The following is a 19,113-nucleotide window of genomic DNA, read 5'->3' on the forward strand; positions in this document are numbered from 1 at the left end:
CTATAATGAGCCTGGATACCCACACTCAACAATTCAGAAACAGCTTCTTTCTGAACAGTCCATAAACACTACCTCATTATTTATTTTTGTAATTTATCTTAACTTTACATCTTTGCACTGTACTGCTGCCACAAAATGACAAATTTCTCATGTTATAAGTCAGTGGTAATAATTCTGATTCTTATCCTGCATGTACAGTAACATTAGAACACAAAAGAGAAAGGACATGGTGGAATCTTGATGATTCAAATAGTGAATTCTCCAAAACATAGCCCTTCTGATTGAACAAAGGAATAATGGGAAACTTCTCAAATCAATGGAATAATTGTAATTTTCTCCTCCATCTGTCTTCATGTTTACTGCAAACACATAAGATCCACCTTCTGATCCCTCAATCAAATTTCCACTAAATCACTGATCATCCAACTTTCTTTCAAGACCCTTGTGTTAGCTGATATGAATGACAGTTCCCTCTCTCCTGGGACTGTCCCCTTCACTTGATATTTGCCTTCATCAAGCCTCTCCTCATAAGCATAACTCCTGGCCTTTCCACTCCCACCCCAAATCCAACCTCCTTTTCCTTTTCAGTCTTTAAATATATGGCAGCCTTCCAAATTCTTGCCCCTCTTACCCACCAGATCCTTCTTTGAATCCCTCCATTGATGTTCATCATTCTGCCACAATTTTGAATCAACTATCGTTGAGATTGTTTTATCTGTCTGCAGCCTTTGACACAATTTAAAGTACCCTCCTCTTCCAATGCTTCTCCAGCATCAACCACTTGGATGGGATTGTTCTCATGTGGTTTCATTCTTACCTACATGGTCATAGCCAGAGAATCGCCAAAAATAACTTCTCTTCCTAAGTCCACACACTAGCAGCAGGATCATCCAAAGGGTGTCCTATTTCTCACCAGCTTACTGCCCCTCTGCAACATCATCTGAGTGTACATTGATCACACCTAATATTACCTCACCATCACCTATCTTGTCCACTCTACTATCTTTAAATTACAATACTGCTTATCTGAAATCTAGTATTGCATGGACGGAAATTTTCTTCTATTGGGAGTACCAAATCCATCATCTTCAGTTCCCGTCAGAAATCTTCCTCTAGCTACTGACTAGTCCAATGTTGCTTGGCCTACTTCATTCCACTTCCCATAGACATAAGCCAAAAACTCCATTACCTGTGTCCTAACTCACATCAAGTACTGTTCACCCATCACCTCTGCTTGCTGACTCACACTGATCACACCCAGTTCCACCTCATCATCACTTAAAGTGACCACTCTACTGTCTCTAAATTGCCAGGCTGTTTCTCTGACACCCAGTATTCTGCCAGTTTAAGTAATGCCTCAGATTTAAATTTGTCACCATTGTTTCCAAATCCCTCCAGGTGTCACCGCTTCCTAAATATGTAACTCCTCCCACCCTTTAACAGTTTTATAGCTTTAAATCAATTGATCAGATTGATGCAGGGAACTCTCTACGTTGTTCAGCTGACTGGTTTAAAAATGATCAATATAGAAAACATTCAGTCCACTACATTTTGTCCACTGATGTGCTTCGTTGCTGGTTTCTGTTCTTTAATAATCCTTTTCAGAGGATAAAAGAAACAAACTGAACATGGCCTATATGGAAACTGTACACTGTCCATATGGAAATTGTACACGGTCCACGTGGGAACTGTACACGGTCCACGTGGAAACTGTACGTGGCCTATAGGGAAAAGCATATGGAATGGCTTGAACAGGCCCTCTCATTTAGCATTTTGTTTTCTCGTTACAGGCAGGAGTTCCCTCAATGAGTTGATGAGTTTTTACAATGAACCATATGCACCAAGAGATTTAAGCCTCAGTTTGTATCAAATTAACTATGCTTAACTTGGGAAAGCAAGAGGAGCAGTGAAATTGAACTCCACCTGACTCAGAAAGAGGAAATCCTACAGAATTCATACAACTGACCACTCTCCGTATCGCTATTCATACAACTCATCACTGTGAATCTGCATTATAGCCTTAACTGCAGACCATTGATACACAATACAGGCATTAGTGATATGAGCCCAGATTTTTCTGCAGTCCACGAAGTCTGTGAAAAATTGCAAAGGTGTCCATTTCACTTCACTTGCTCCTAAGACGTTCACAAGTCTGTGATTAAAAGCTTCTGTTTATTTTTCGCATTTCAAGTGCTTCTTTTGTCCATTGTTGCCTTCAAAGAAAGCATGATGATGTGCCGGGTTTAAAGGTGGGTAACTGTGCAGGGTCAGCATCATTTGCTTGGCATCCACTTGTTGCCCAGCTAACAATGTTGTGAGCGGTATGAGGGACCAATCATCCAATCTGATGACCAAAGCCATGATTCTTGATTTTTTTTATATCTGTCTGTACTGTTATCAAGCTGCCTGAGGCACAATATTGGTTTCCAATAAGTTCAGAATCTAATGGTCATAGTTATACCTTTAGAACATTGTACCTTGAGTTATTTATGTTCTACCTCTTCAGGGAATCCATGTTAAGTTAACAACTAACTGTGAGCTGAGATAGTTTGGATGCACTGGATGATTCAACATCATCTGCATGGATTAAGAAGGTTGACCATCAGCAAACTTTTCATATTTATTTACTGACAATTAATTTCACAGACCTGAATACCTCATAGAATATGGAAGAAGCCCAGTATATCTGAAGTTCAAGATGCCTCTGTGATGCTTGCTCTTGAAATAGAAATTACTATATTTTATTCTCAGAGAGGAGCAAACAGAATGAATGAGGGGTAACTTCATGAGGATTGCTGGTTTCACATGGTGTAGAGTGCTATCAACTATACACAAGTCACTTTGAAGGTACTTCTAGAGAAGGGGCAGTACTGGACCTAATCTTAGGGAATGTAGCTGGGCAAGTAGTTGAAGTGTCAGTGGGAGAACGTTTTGGAGATAATGACTGTAACTCTGTTAATTTCAAGAGAGTTTGGAAAGGGATGAAGATTGGCTGGAAATTAAGGTCCTAGTTGGAGAAAGGCTGATTTCAATGTCATAAGACAGGACCTGGCAAAGGTATTTTGAGAGCAGCTACTTACAGGTGATCTTCCTTCCCCTGCCATCCTGGTGGTCAGCCCTTGCCACCTACAATATTTTAGGCAGCTGAGATTCAGGAGAAAGAAGAGAAGACAGAAGAACAGGAAGGAAGGAAGCAGCCTGTGCAACTTGTTTCTCAAAGAACAATTTTTATGGCTGTGCCACCAGCAAGCACACACAATCCTGATTCCCATTCAGCAACAGTTCTGCACCTTAACTGTGTATCCATCACAGAGACTGCCGAGTCAAGTAAACACCATCAGAATACAAAAATACCAAACTAGATTTATAAATCAAAACATCTCCAAGATCTTAGAATCATCCTGAAATATCCCTCAGTCTGTTCCCGTTTGTCTTTGCCTCTCCGAGCACTCTTGCACAGTATCTCCCCATGAGCTGCAGCAAGGCCAAAGAAAGACATTGGTTCACCAGTGGAGGAGAATGTTGATGGTCTTGGAGCAGATCTAGACTTTGGATTGCACCCTCTCACCCTGAGGGGCCGGAACCTTGGCAACCGCAAGGGTACTGGTGGAGTGGTGATGAAGAGCACTAATGCTGTCATCCTGTCAGAGGCAGCCAATATACCATAACACTAACCTAGGAGTAAACCTCAACAAGCCTTGTAATCTGTTGTAGTTGATGGGGTGACATTACACCCTCCAGTACCTAGAACCATTATTGCAGCTGTTTGAGCTTCCATCAGTAAACATGGGAGTTGGGTGTCCTTTGTTGGTGCTGCACTGGAAACCCATCAGATGCCACTTTATGGTGGGTCTGCAAGTGTTGAAACTTTCCTGGCCATCACTTCCATTCTGGCAAGGATGAGCTCTATACTCAATGCTAAACTCTGGCAAGGTCAAAGCTCAGCTCCCCCATGCTTTCTAATGTTGAATGCAGGCACCAATGCACCAGATATTTCCTTGTGTATACCCATCAGTTTTCTCCTCTACTCTTTAGCTTCTAAGTTCTCATCTGAGTTCTTGCATCAGAACTCATATTTGTGCTCCTCTGTATTACCTTTCACCACTGCTCAGTCTTCAGTCCATGCATGCTTTGTGGCAGCACTTACAAATCCCCTCTCTAACCTAACATCAAGGTTATGGAAACTGACTGGTGGTTCCAATTGTTAGATCAAGTCATAGAGTCAGTGAGTTATACAGCATGGAAACAGGTCCTTCATCCCAACTCATCCATGTCGACCAAGTTGCCTACCTGAGCTACTCCCATATCACCTCTAAACCTTTCCTATCTATGCAACTCTCTAAATGTCTTTTAAACATTGTAATTGTACCCGGCTCTGGCACTTCCTCTGGAAGCTTGTTCCATATACCCACCACTCTCTATGTGAAAAACTTGCCCCTTAGGTCCCCTTTAAATCTTTCTCCTCTCGCCTTAAACCTATGTCCGCTAGTTTTAGGCACTCCTTCCCTGGAAAAAGAATGTTACCATTCACCTTATCTATGTCTCTCATGATTATATAAACCTCTATAAGATCATCTCTCAGCTTCATAGGCTCTGGAGAAAAGCCCCAGCCTATCCAGTCTCTCCTTATAACTCAAGCCGTCCAGTGCCAGCAACATTCTTGTGAATGTTTTCTGCATCCTTTCCAGCTTAATGACATCCTTCCTAATAGCTAGACGAACAGAACTGCACACAACTCTCCAAGTGTGGCCTCACCAACATCTTATACAGCTGTAACATGGCATTGCAATTCTTGTTCTCAGTGTCCTGACCAATGACAGCAAGAGAGCCAAATGCCTGAGTCACCACTTTCAGGGAACTATGTATTTGTAATGGAAGTCCATTGATACCTTTGTTCGTTAGCTTTTGACCAACCACTAGCCTGAGTGAATCTGTTGGCTTTATGGAAAGAGAAAATCACAGGGATAAAAGGAGAAAGAGATAGTGGATAAAGTGAGTAGTATATGCTTATACCATTTGCAACTTGGAAATGAGAAAAGGTTGTGGAAATGGGATGTGTAAAAGAAGATTAGGTATGAGCATAACATTGTCATTTGTGGTCTTATCTCTGCTGATTGGTACATGCTCTATAATGGCTGCTGCAATTATCCCAACATTCCTCCAGCAATCATGCATGGTTCTGTTGTTAGCGTCAGTTTTGTCCCATCTTGTGCCGTGGGAACGAGAAGCCTTTCAATGGACCTGTCATGATTGATTTTGCTGGTTATCTGTATATGCTATGCTGTGCGGCTGTGCGGTTCACAATAGTGTGAGGTGTGTAGTGGTAAGTTGACATTCCTGAATGAGAGCACAGATGCGTGCAGTGAGTTAAATTTGGCTGCTTTTGGAGGGACATGTTCTCATGTCCTTAATGTTATGGTGGCACACGTGCAGGTGCATTTATAACTGCGCAGAACACATTCTCTTTTCTGATTAATGATGGGAGTGTTTGTTCTACTCCATGACCAACTCACCCATAGCCCTGAGCAATGGAGATTATCAGCAGTGAGCGCTGAGGATGTGTTGTATTGTGCAACGTCCAAGATTAACAGTGTAGTTTGTGGAATGTTTCATTTGTAAGTGCATTTGCTGGTTTTGAGCACATGTGTGGCATTATTGAACTTTTTCCAGCTCAATGTCCAGGTACTCGGGAGCACATTTCTTTCATATGGTATCCCACTACCATTTCATTGTGCACCTGGGGAGCTTCCAGGCTCCTTTCGAGTAAACCATCCCTCGCCTCCTCACTAACCCATCAACCTGGGGCACCTATGTTGTTAGAAAATTGAAATGCTCACTCTTACCTGTGATCTGCTTTGGTTTAAACAAACTGCAAGAACACTAGAGTAATTTCCAGCTATACGTTACAGGCTAGTTTAAATGAGCCAGCTGGAACTGGTGCTAACCAGTCCTGTAGTTGCTAAGGCAATCACTTAAATCACAATATCAAACAGGCAGCACGAATTCCATGCAAGGCCTGCACTGGATCAAATAGGCACAGGCTAATTACACACTGTGATCCCAACACAATTTTTCTCACACTATCCAATTTCATTCTCTGTGCATTTTGGTGCCCCATTTTAACAGCCAAGAAATAGAAATCAACTCCGGTATCCTTGTGGAATCTGCTCACCACTTTATTTTTGTAAAGTTGTTGAATTATTTGCAGTCTTAATTAACTCCAATTGCCTGAAGAGAAACAGATTTGCCTAGTTGGAACAATGCCTAACATTTGAAACTCCTCTGAACTTACTTAAGTTGCTCAATAATTCACTGTGTATGGAAGGTACCACTGACAGATACTGCCAGTAACCATCAAGTTAATCCTAAAGCTGGAATATGGAATAAAAGCACTTACAGAAATGTCAAAATCATAGTTGTATATTGCTGCTATCACCAGGGCTGATTGTTTCTGTATTGGTTTATGCTCATATGCAGCTGTTCATTGGCCATATAAATCTTCAGTTTTAGCATGTAAATTCCAAAGATCAAGCATCAAGATGTTGGAAAGTGCATGATGTTCAATTCAAAGGAGAAAATTATTGTCTTGCCAAGTTAATTGCTGCCATAAGGAGAGAATCTGAATTATTGTTTCTGTTGCTTAAGTTTCAAAAGCAAAATTCAGCTCACTTCTCAAATTAAAGTGCAAAAAGAAAAATATGCTTGATAATGCTTCCAATAAAAAGAATACTTTGTGGGTCAAAAGTTTTTCTAGAATGTGTAAATACCTTTTTAGTTACTTAATATATTAGGCCAAATGCTAGGCATCATATAATGGTGGCTTTTCACAATGTTTCAGTTTATCACAGCAAAAGATATATATGGCTATTTGGCACAATGGTGGCAATTTTCCCAGAATCTTTCATTTGAGAGGGGATGGATTCTGATGGTAGTACATTTAAAAGCTAAATAAATTTCAGTCCAACTAAATCTGAATCGCTCATCTCTGTATACTGGTTTTCAGTGGTGGAGGAAAATTTGAAACGGCATATGGAAAAACAGGGATGAAAAAAACACTGTAGAATGGGAGGTGAAGCTCCTTGTGAAGATTGCTCAAATACACAAAATAATGCCCCTTAGCTGAAGAAAAGAGATGTTTCTAGAGCCTGACAGTATGGCTCAGTTTAGACTGCAATCAGCAACGAAAGAAAGAATTTGCATTTACAGAATGCCTTTTGTGACCCTAAAGTTCCTAAACACTCACCAGTTCTGACGTAGGGTCACAGAGTTGAAACTCCTTCCATAGATCTGCTGAGTTTTTCCAGCAGTTTCTGGTTTTGCCTCAGTTAATGAAGCACTTTTGTTCTGTGTAGTCAGCCTTTGTGGAAAGACTTGCATTGAGCTAAGTCTGGAATCAGAGTATAAATTGAAGGGGCACCTGTCAGAAATGGCTGCAAAGGTTTTCCTCGGTATGGCAGTTGAACAGAAGCAGGGAACAGGCACCCCGCACAGGGAAATTGTATCCTAACCCTTTATCCGCACCTAAACTGAATTCCGCCTTAACTTCCTTTATGACATTTCAAACAGCTGAACATGACAACTTCTGAAAAGAAATGTTAGATTTTTTTTCTCCAGTTCAGTTATTGAACACATCACCCTCCAGAAGTGCTGATTTTATTGCTTCTAGAAATTTTATTTAGGCACGTTTTTGTTTTTTCTCCCCCAGATATTTCAAACACTAGGAAATTGGCCAAGGCGGGATCTGATCATGTGAACTAGGATCACAAATAGTCCACTCAGACCATTAAGCCTGCTCTGCTATCCTGATTGCAACCTCAACTCCACATTCTTGCCTACCATGGTAACCTTTCTCCACCTTGCTTATCAAGCATTTATCTACTTCCTGCTTTTACACAAATTTACCATCTTGGTCGATGGTGCAGGTGGAATGGCTGTTCCTTTGTTTAAGGAAAATATTTTTCTTCAGTTGCCTTCTGGTGCTCATCAGAGAGATGGCATAGCATTTTGATGGGAAAAGCTTCAATGGATGACCTCTCCTAAGAATGACCAACAGAACAGGAGTAAATAAATCTTTGCTGAAAACCATTGCTCTGAACTCTGATAGCTTCTCTAAACTATGCTCAACTTTCATTGTTTATTTACTGTTAGAGCATTTGAACAGGGCACTTTTGGGATAATTTCTTTGCCAAGATTCCACCAGTACTCCTATCAACATTTGCTTCATAACTCTTCTGAGGTCTTCACCTGAAGTTCGTGAGTATTGTGCTATTCCATCTTAACAGTAACTTCACAGTCACAGGAGAATGGAAGTGCATACAATGGGTATCTTGCTTGGGTGCCCTTTGTTCTGGATGAGGAATGGGAGGAGGAAATGGTGCCAAGCAGAGCAGCACCAGTGGCTGTAGGAGAGATGCATGGGTGGGATGGGAAGGTGAAGTAGGGTGCTTCCCTACCATGGGCACTGTGGAAAAATATACATATAAAATTGTATGATTCTGCTGAGGGTAGATGTCTTTATTTTTCTAAATGGAGTCAATTAAAGTAAGCCAGCCAAGCTCTGGTAAAGCATGTGAGCTTTTGAAGCCTAATGGCATCATTATTATGAGAATATAATAACATTGTTGATCTAAATGATGGTGAGAACCTCCAGTTCCACATGCAAGAGACTGTGTGCCCTCTGGGCCTCTGGGCTATGTTGAAATGGGTCAGAGTCCATCAGCCACCTTGGCCCATACCTTCAGTTGATGTGGGTGTTTGGAGGTGAATTAATTTCATTTCAATCCATGCTTAATGTTAGTCTCACGGGGTAATGACAGATTGGTGCCTCTGGGCAAATTTAAATCATGCCAGTGGCCCCAAAATTGCAGGTTCCACATCCATGATGTTGCCAACTCATCCACAACTGAAATCCTCAATCATGCCTTTGTTGCCTCAATACTTGACTATTCCAATGTATTCCCTCACTCAGCTCTCACTAAAATTAATGTGGTCCATGGCTGCGTGGTCCAAAGCCCAACCCTTACCATTCTATTCATCTTTTCTGTGTTTGTAGATCTACACTGGTTTCCAGTCAAGAAATGAGTGAATTTTAAACTCTTCATCCTTGTTTTTAAATTCATTATTACTTCTATAATTTCAGCTAGTGCTCCACCCTCTGAGCTATCTGCGCTCCCCTGAAAGCTAGTCTCTGGAGCATTACCGGCTTTAGTCACTCCACCACTGGTAGCCATGCCTTCAGCTGCCAAGACCTTAATCTCTAGGATTCCCTCCCAAAACATCTCTTTTTTTACCCACTTTCCTCCTTTAAGGTGCCATTTAAAACCTACCTCTGACATACTTCTTAGTCATCTCTCAGAGGATCTCCTCATGTGATTTGCCACATTTCACCTAACTTTTCTCACTTCAATAGATCACTCCCAGGAATACCCAAAATTAATCTTTCCTATAATAATAAATGCCTTTGGGGAAATTGGTTCCTATCTCAACCCCTTTGGAGCAGAAGAGTTCCATGTGTCCATGTTGCTCCTGGTAAAATGCCTACTCTGAAAAATCAACCAAAATACTAACCAGCAGAGACGATTCAAGAGTATTGTTAATAGAGGAATATAGTCTTAAAATTATATGATTCTGCTGAGGGGAAGATGCTTTATTCTTCTAAATAGGGTCAATCAAAGTTAGCCAGCCAAGCTTTGGTAAAGCATGCAAGTTTTTGAAGTATAATGGCATCACTATTTTGAGAATATAAGAGCATTCTTCTCTTCTACCATGTGAGATATTGAAACCAAACCCAAACCCACACCCACGCCAGCCAAGCAACAGGTGCCACAGAGCCAAATTTTGTGTCAGAGACTTGGTAATTTTCAAACTTCGTAGGAAAACTTCATTTAGTAAAAGTTTTACCTAATGATCTCTTCATTACTGAAGTTACAGCCAAAATGTTGTCCAACTTAAAGGAGCCCTGCCCCTTGAAAAATAATGAAATCATTATGATGACAGAAAGGAGGCAAATTGAATAATTCACCTGATGTGGTTTTCACACTACACTTAATGCTTAAAATAACATCTTGAAAGATACTGCAAACTTCAAAGTCATGAGAGCAGAAATTGCAGCCTGCCCATTTTAATGCCTGTGGCATGCACAGAGTGTGTCCCTTGTGCCTGAATAGTGAGGCCCAAGGTTCTCCGATATTGGCCTCAGACTTTATTTGAACAGATCCTGCATGGTAAAAGCTGTCAACCATTGAATGGGACTGGAAACATAGTACCACAATTTTTAAACTGAGGAATAAAACCAGAAAAATATTGGAGACACGAAGCAAATCAGGTAACATCCATAGCGAAAGAAAAACAGTGAAAACATTTCAGGTCAATGATCCTGCATCAGAACTGGAAAATTATCTCAAGTGTCTCTAATGCTATGTGCCTGTGATGCTGCTGCAAGTAAGTTTTTCCATTGCAACTGTGCAGACATGTACTTGTGCATATGACAAGAAGCTTGACTTTGACTTTGACTTCGACTTTGAGTAAGAAAATGTGTTTTCAGTTGCAGAAAGGTGAGGAATGCAGAGAACAACAGAAATATCTGTGACAGGGTGCAGACCAGAGCTGTCCAGCTGATGAAATTGCTTTCTGTGGAATCTGGTTAATCCTGACTGATTTGTCTGGAGGGCAGAGGGAAATGAATAAGGGAAGTTAGAGAGAGGGAAACTAAACAACAACATTCTGTAACTGTGAGATGCCGAGCACAGAAGTAGCTGGAAATCTGAAATAAAAATGGAAAATGCTGATAAGACTAGCATGTCAAGTAGGTCTGACCTCTCTGTCTTTGGCCTCCTACACTGTTCCAATGATGCCCAAAATCATCTCAGAGAATGGCACCTCACATTCACTCTAGGCATGTTGCAACCTTTAGGGTTCAAAACTGAATTCAATAATGTTAGGTAGTCAGCTTTTCCTGTTTGTATCAGAACTAGCCAGTTCTGATCATTCACCTGAAATATTCTCTCTTCATTGATGCTGCCTGATCTGTTGAATATTTCCAACATTCTCTTTATTAGCTTCCAACATTAGCTGGAAATCTGAAATAAATCTGAAATATGTTTATTAAGTGGATACTTGCTAAGTTGGTTAGCACATAAAACGGATGCCATGCAACTCCATTTATAGACCATGCAACCTAACAATGATGTTAGAAAAGCTTAAGCCAGCATGGCTGGAAATCTGCAATTATCAACTTGATGTCAAGTACCATAATTTAAATCAGTCTTTTAATGACTTCATGATTTAAAACACAATGATAAAAGAACAAAACAATATTCTGGAACACCAACTGTGTCAAAGCCTTGACAGTTTGAGAAGGAACGCTAAATCTTATTTTGACTTAATTCCTATACAGACAGATTTGTTGATTGGCCATAATAATGTTAGTTTAAAAGAGATGTTTGCTGGGACATTGCCATCCCCATTGATGGTGGAGGTCACCACTTGAATGCACTAGACAAATCTGAACTGGTGCGGTTACCTTAGCTGAAAGGTTTATGCACCCCAACCTCTTCCTGAGGTCTCCTCCATCACAGAAGCCAGCCTTCAGGATGAGCACACTGATTACAGTATTAGGCTGTTGATTTTTGTATGGAAAGGAACTGACGACTGCTTTTGGCATGCATATGGATACAGCAAATGGCTATGTGACCCAACGATATCAGGGCTGCAGTGTTGAAGGCTTGTGCCCCAGAACCAGAAGGGGCCACTAGTCAAATTGTTCCCACACAGTGTTAACACTGAGAACGTGGAAAATTGTCCTGTAACACCGTATCTGTAAGAAGCAGGATGAATCTAATCTGACCATATACTGCACTTTCACCCTTCTGTCAGTCATCGGCAAAGTGTCAGAGGGTTTACACAGTAGTTACTCACCAATAACCTGCTCACTGGTGCTTAGTTTGGGAAAAACCAGGACTAGTTAGCTCCAGACCTCGTCACAGCCTTAGTCGAAACATGGCCAATAATATCTGAAATTGAGAGGTGAGGTGAGAGTAACTCATCTTAACATCAGTTTGGCATTTGATTGATTAGTTAAAAAGGCGCGTGGGGTGCTAACTGTTTTTGATACACATAGACCATAAATGAGGCAAGATATTTTGAAACAGCACAGCACTAGTTACACCACAACATGGTTCCTGAGTACAGTTCAGATCACCAGATTGGGAAAGATGTGATTGCACTGGAGAGGGTAGAGAGGGAATTTATGAAGATATTACAGGGCTGGATTATTACAGCTAAGAGGGGCATCTGAATAAGTTTGGGTTGTTTGCCTTGGAACAGACTGAAGACAGACTTGTGGATAAGATTATGAGAGATAATCTTAGAGTAAGTTGAACTTCCTTTAGCAGAGCAATCAAAAACCGAGGTGGGGCTGTGGGCGGGGGGGAGGGGGGTGGTGGGGGAGTGGCACAGGGTGGGGGTGGTGATGCGTAGATTTAAAATATTGAGAGTAGGATTGGAGGGGAGGCTAACTAAGAAAGATTTTTTTCATCCAGAAGGAGGTGGGGATCCGGAACTCAGTGCTTGAAATAGTGTTAGATATAGAAACCCTCATTACATTTAAAAAATACTTGGATGTGCACTTGGAGTCTTGACCTGTGGGGCGATGGAGCTGGTGCTGGAAGGTGGAATCAGCTCTTTTTAGATCAGCTTGGACATAATTGGCCAAATGGCCTCCTTCTCTGTGAGTGTGGCATTAAAGAGCCCTAGTAAAGTAGAAGTGTACGGGAATTAAGGGGGAAACGCTCATCAAGCTGGAGACACAAACTATCACAAAGGAAGGTGGTTGTGTTTGTTGGAAATCAATCATGTCACTCACCAGACATGGCTGCATAAGTCACTCAGGACAGTGTCCTGGACTCAACCATCTTCAACGGCAGCTGTTTAAGAACGTTCACTGATGATCATACATCGTTTTTTGCCATTCATAGTTCCTCAGTACATATCTGCATGCAACAAAATCTGGATAGCATTCAGTCTTGGACTAATATCTGGCAGGTAAAAATCCCTTCTGCACAAGTGCCAGGCAATGAAAATCTCCAAGAGAGAGTCTAAACAGTTTCCTTGGCACCTCATCATCAACATTCTGGGCAAAGGTTTAACTGGACAACAACATAAATACTGTGGCTACAAAAGCTGGTGTGAAGTTAGGGTGACAGGGCACAAAGACTAGAAGTGTATCATCTATATGTTGCAGGACCATAGTGTGACAGAGCTTTTTTTTGAAAGTACCTTCCAATCCAGTGAATTCTACCATCTAGAAGGATAAGGATAGCAGGGTCAGGTGGTGGTGCAGTGATTCAGTTATTGGACCAATTATCCAGAGGTCTGAACTAACTATCCAGAGGTAAGAGAACCACTCCCACTGTGGATGTTAAATCCAGTTAATTAGATGAATAATTTGGAATTAAAAATAAACTAGTCTTGAGTCGACCAAAAACGATTAGGTTATTGTACAGAAAAGCACCGGGAGGAGGGAGTATCCAATAGATGTCCTCAACATTGATTCCAGATCTCATGAACTCTCACGGCATTAGGTCAAATCTGAGCAAGGAAACTTCCCCCTGATTATCACCCACCATCCTCCCTTGGCAGATGAATCTATGCTCCTCCTTGTTCAACAAGAAGAACTGCAAATAATAAGGACACAGATGAGGGAGTCCACTGTCCATCACCAAGAGTGGCTTGACAGCACTGCCACTGGGCAAGTTATAAAAGACAAAGCTGTCGGGATGGCTATGGGAGGATATGAGTGAACAACAAGAGGGATAACCCTTCCTGAATGTACTAATGCACCAGTGGCAAATGCACTTGTCTATGATAACACTGGTAGATTTGATCTGTGGAGGAGAAGCCTGGTTCTCTTGTAAGCATTCTAATGCTGTCCTCTCTGCTACTTGTATTCTAACCACATGGTCAGGCCTGAGCTGGCTACTGAGTGTCAAGGCATATCTCCTCCAGGCTTGACTTGTGATTTCTGTCAGGAACTCAGGAACAGATGTAGAGGTGGTTTACAGCAAGATGTCAGCAACATTTTAATCAAGTGGACAGACAACATGATCAAGCAATGCCTGCTCTGTCTACATTGTCAGGAATTACACTGCATAGATTTGATTGTTTATCCAGATTAATGGGCTTGTGTTGTATAACTTTGTGATAATGAGAAGCCAGCTTTTATCACCTACTGAGCAGCAAACATATCATTGATTTCTTGAAGAATGTTCCACATTCCTGCATCAGCTGGAGGAAGCTTTGTGAACAGATAAGCTCCAAGCTTGCTCAAGGAATATAAATCACATAGAAATATATCATTGATCCTTCATCCCTGCTTGACCTAAATTGTGAAACTCCCTGTGCAAGAGCACAGTGGAAGTGCTTTCACCAGGCAGTCTGCAGTGGATCAAGAAGGCAGCCTACCACCACCTATTTAGGGATCATCAATAAATGCTGGCCTTGGCAGCAATGCCCAGATCTCAAGAATGAATAAATAAATTACTATTTCACACGTTGCAGCCTGTCTTTCCAAACTGAACGAGCCAACTATAAACGGGATATTCCTAGAGGAAGGTGAAATAGGAATCTCCTTTTCCTCATTTTATTTATAGTACAATACCAATTGTGGATGCAAGCATTCTACTCCCTTGTGAGAAGGTCCAAGGAGAAGAGACAGAGACCTATTTCAAGGCTCTTCCCCCAAGAGGAGAGGCAGAGATCCAGTTTAATTTAGTGCATTCAGTAGCTGCATGTTGTGGTATGTGGTATATCTAATTTTGGTCATTACTAACTTGGCTGCATGATATCCACTGCCCACATGAAAGTTTTTTCCCAGAGCCTCCAAAAGCAGAAGAAAGTACCATGGAAATTTGTTGGCATTTTGCTCAGATTGGAATAAAAATAATTTTAACCATTGGTTCATCGAAGTGTTATCTCTTTTCTTTGACCTGTTTTCCATGTCTATGGGACATATACAACCTCACAGTGACAAATCACAGTTGTCAGCAAGCTGAATATGATTGTTAAGGCAGGTTAAATATATTCTGTTATTTTTAGTCCAACAACAATGTGTCTTTTCTCAGGAGGATTATATCTCAGGGCCTAAAATTCTTGGGGATTCACTTTACTGTTGCAAGTGCAATAAAATAAACCTCACTCTGCTAAGGCTGGGTATAAGCAGAAGACTGTGTTCTAAGCCCAGGGAAGGAAATCTCTTGAATAACTGAGTGTATAGCCTTGGACCTGTAAGGGTACCTATTAGGTGCTGCACTAATTAAAGGTGATCAATTAACCACTTTAATCAATGCTGGGCTGAGGGAATGCTTCCTCTTCCTCCTTGCTCCTAAACTGATTAATCCCTTCTGGAATTTAAAGATCAATGTTAATTAGGAAGTAACTGGATTCTGCCTCATATCTCTGCCTTTATCAGCTGGAAGTCATGCATATTGCTTTCTCTGAGAATGGACATTTTGAGACCTTGGTCTTTTGCATTTTCCAAATGAATAGCTGGCTGGGAAGAAGTTCAAATTGGGTTAGGGAAGAGATGGGTGGCGGTGGGGATGGAGATAGCAGGGGAATGGGAAGGAAGCTTTCGAGGTGCCAAGGGAAAATTTGAGAGGAAGTCAGTGTTCAGATAAAAGGGTAAGGTACCAGGGAGGAGATCTCAGAGAAGGGGTGAAGAAGTAATGGCTAGGATGGAGGCAGGTAGAAGAGGAAGGAGGCAAGACCTGAGTGCACAAAGTTGAGTTACATTGAGCTATGCATTGATATTTCTAGGCACCATTTTCTCATATGTTTGTTGCTTCACAGTTGCTGCTTGACCTGCTGAGTTGTTTTCATCCCAGTCACTGGTATTTGATTCCTGAACCAGTATTGAAAAACGAGGATAATAACTCTAATTCAGAACTAGACAGATTTTTGAACCCATTGACCTGACACATTAGGGAACTCATAGAGCTTTATTATGAGGAGCACAATTTCCCAACGTGCAGGAACATGCAGTATCATGTCAGCAGCAGGGTAGTGTTAGCTGGGCAGGAAGATCTAACACTTTAATCAACAGCAAATACATTTCCTAGTCCTATTAGAGACAACTCTTTTGGAAATCTAGAGGAATATGACCATGAAAAACAAGAAGAAATTTATGTATATGGAGCACTTTCCATTGATGTTTAAGCCTCCCACTTCGCTGTACACTGTTCGCATATGTAAATGAGGTGGAAATAGGCACATAATTAGCCGACAGTTTGCACAATATTGGTTGTGGGCTGCAGCAGCAGAAGGTGCCCCAATGCAGCCCACTAGTTGACAGGTCTCTGTTGTGCTTCGCTGGGTGTGGAAATATCGGTTACAGTTTATGCAGTGCAGACTTCTAGTTTCTGATCAATTTCAGATCTGGGATCTACATCAGTTGTGCTCCTAATTAGCAAATGCATACCAAGTGACATGTGTTCCTGTTACCATAGACACATGATTTCTGACTTTCGATATTTCTCAGGTGTCCTTAGAACATGGGATGCTGTCCAATGAAATTGTACCTTCTTTCTTTCATGACAAAGTAACAGGTGAAATAAGCCACAGTTTTGTCCATTCTATTTCTGATGATGAAATCTAGTAACTTCTCACAACTGATCTCTAGTGGGTCTTTAGTCCTTTTCCTTTTCTTTCTTCATAAATAACAGTGGAGTTTTCAAAATTCTAACATGTATAATTCCTAATCTAGCTAAATCTGGAAAATCATTTGCAATTTTCTTTTGTAAAAGGTGAGGTCTTGCAGATCTAAGTCTCACGATTTTCAGCATTACCATTTTTTTAAACTCCCATTAAAGTCCTCCATGTGATCTTTTCAGGTTTTCTTGTGGAAACTCAGGGGGTTATGCTAGAACTCAGGCCAACAACATAATGTTTTGAATTCCAACCCATGTGTCTTCAGATGTCCAAATCCATAAACTGTTGAAGTATTCTTTAAACTGAAAGTTCATTATTAAAGGTCCAGCTGATTATTCCACTGTCCTCTGATACAAACTTGAAAGCTCACAGGTGGGCAAGCAATATTTATTGGGAGAACACAAGGGGGAACCTCATGGGTAACAGTTAAAGGTGAGAAATATCTGGAGGTTTAATGGGGGAAATGAGCCAGTAAACATATTTAACAATATTCAGAGAAGGCAATTACATTGTTTTACATTATTGTCTGTGCTTTTTTCCATTATTGAAGCAAGGTACAGTAAATTAAACTGATGGGAATAATGCAGATGTGGGATGAAGAGAAAGGCCCCAACTTCCTACAGACTTTCCACTGTATTCCTGCAGTAAGCCCAGTGAGAGTTCCAGCACAAGGCCAGATTCACCAGGTTCTGGCTTCTGACATTTTCCACTAGGCCTCATGTGGGTGGAACTTTCACACTGGAGAAGGGATGGGCTGGGAGAGAGAACACCAGAGTGGGAGTTTGTTCATTCTGACCGAGGAGTCGCTAAATGCCTTTACATTGAGGGAGGCAGTCCAGCCTGCCAGCTGGTGACGTAATGACAGATAGCCTGTGGTCTGAAGATCTTAAAATTCAGAGTATAGCAACCTCATCGAAAAGAAAAAAACACAAAATGCACTTGTGAAAATGAATATTCCACTGATCTAGCTTTAACTGGTCAGAGATATTCCAGTCATTCCTAATCAGCACAAGGTTATGGATTTACTATATTTTGCACAGAGATTGCAGTTCTAAATTTTCATCATTTCAGAGAAGCCTAATCTGGATAAAGAGGAATTATAATGTTGAAAGGACCCTTTAAAGGCATCTTTTAGTGAAATAATGGTATTGTTCCAAAGGAAAATGTGCATAAAAAAGCAGTTAAATCAATTCAATGATAAACTGAAAGGTAGCATGTCCCCTCAGTTTATCAACAATACAAACTTATCTTTAGTGTTACATCACTAGACCAATTCACCAAGGGATTCTGTACTAATCTTATTTTTGAACCAAGCATTTTTTTTTGCTTCATGAGGTGTAGAAATGCATTAACGATTAAATGATGTGCCTCACAGTTGCTGACTGTATTCTCACTGTGGAGGTGGGGGGTGGTGGGGGTCCCAAGTACCTTCTTTAATGCAAACATAAACACTGATTCGTTTCATATATAACAGAATCAGAAATACTTTCAGCATCTATTCTTTTTGGAGTCTCCAAATTTTAATCAATTTCCCTAATGCAGTTCACTTCAGATCAGATTTTAAAATACATGATGCTTAGCAACATTCCACAAAGCTTTGTTTTAGGAGTAATATTTAAGGTTTATGTTTAAGATCATTACACTTTCTTTATCCCTCGGAAGGTCCCCTGTAGTAATCCAGAGCAATATAACTTGCCTTACGTCTTTTTGGTGAAAGCACATTCCACTGCAGACATGCATTTACTAATCATCGGAAGCATTAAGAAGTCCAGAGTTACATTTGCTGACAATTCCTTCAGTTCTGTCAGAATTGCATAAATTATTCATCAAACAAGAAAAACAGCCCAGCTGTGTTCTGTGCACTGAGAAATCACATCTGGACTTATTTCATTTTGCAGTTTGCCAAGAGACTCAAGCTTTAAAACTGAAATTTATCAGCATTTTTAGATTTTACGTTGAAACCGAATATATTTTGTTTACTAGATTTCTTAAAGTTACTTACCACCTTCGGGCAGCTACTCAGTTGTCACTTGCAAATGCAATTACACCGAACTCTTGGAAGGTTATTCATAAGACTGAGTTTCACTTCAGAATAAAGATCATATCAAATGCTTCTTTAAACATTTCCGTACATGCTTGTAAAAGGTCTCAGTAGAAAATGATTAGTTGCAGGTTGTAAAGAACAACTGAAAGTAACAGACTGTGATACATTTACTGTCAGATTGACCATATGCATTACTCACAAGAGCTACAACTGGACTATCCTTCCAACCTCTCCACCCACCCCCTGCCTCAAACTAAAAACATTTCCACAACCATTTTTGGCAGATTATTTGGTTGCATAGTTTAAGAATAACATAATGGGCCGGATAATTTTATCAAAGGAGACCATGTCATGTCAAAAGAAAT

At 40.7% G+C, this 19,113-nt stretch overlaps 1 protein-coding gene across 2 annotated transcripts in view; it reads right to left on the reverse strand.

The window, feature by feature from the left end:
• Window positions 1-18,843, reverse strand: part of LOC127566441 (complement C1q tumor necrosis factor-related protein 7) — a 36,607-nt gene extending 17,764 nt beyond the window's left edge. The window contains exons 1-3 of one of the 2 annotated variants that reach the window (XM_052008857.1): window positions 18,707-18,843; window positions 12,863-12,989; window positions 11,917-12,011 (exon numbers count right to left, since the gene is read on the reverse strand). The gene's annotated coding sequence lies outside the window, so the exon portion shown is untranslated. The remainder of the gene's footprint in view (window positions 1-11,916; window positions 12,012-12,862; window positions 12,990-18,706) is intronic. The other variant, XM_052008868.1, reaches the window with a different exon arrangement.
• Window positions 18,844-19,113: the final 270 nt, after the last annotated feature.

This window comes from Pristis pectinata, chromosome 2 (genome assembly GCF_009764475.1).
Source record: "Pristis pectinata isolate sPriPec2 chromosome 2, sPriPec2.1.pri, whole genome shotgun sequence".
Taxonomy (NCBI): domain Eukaryota; kingdom Metazoa; phylum Chordata; class Chondrichthyes; order Rhinopristiformes; family Pristidae; genus Pristis; species Pristis pectinata.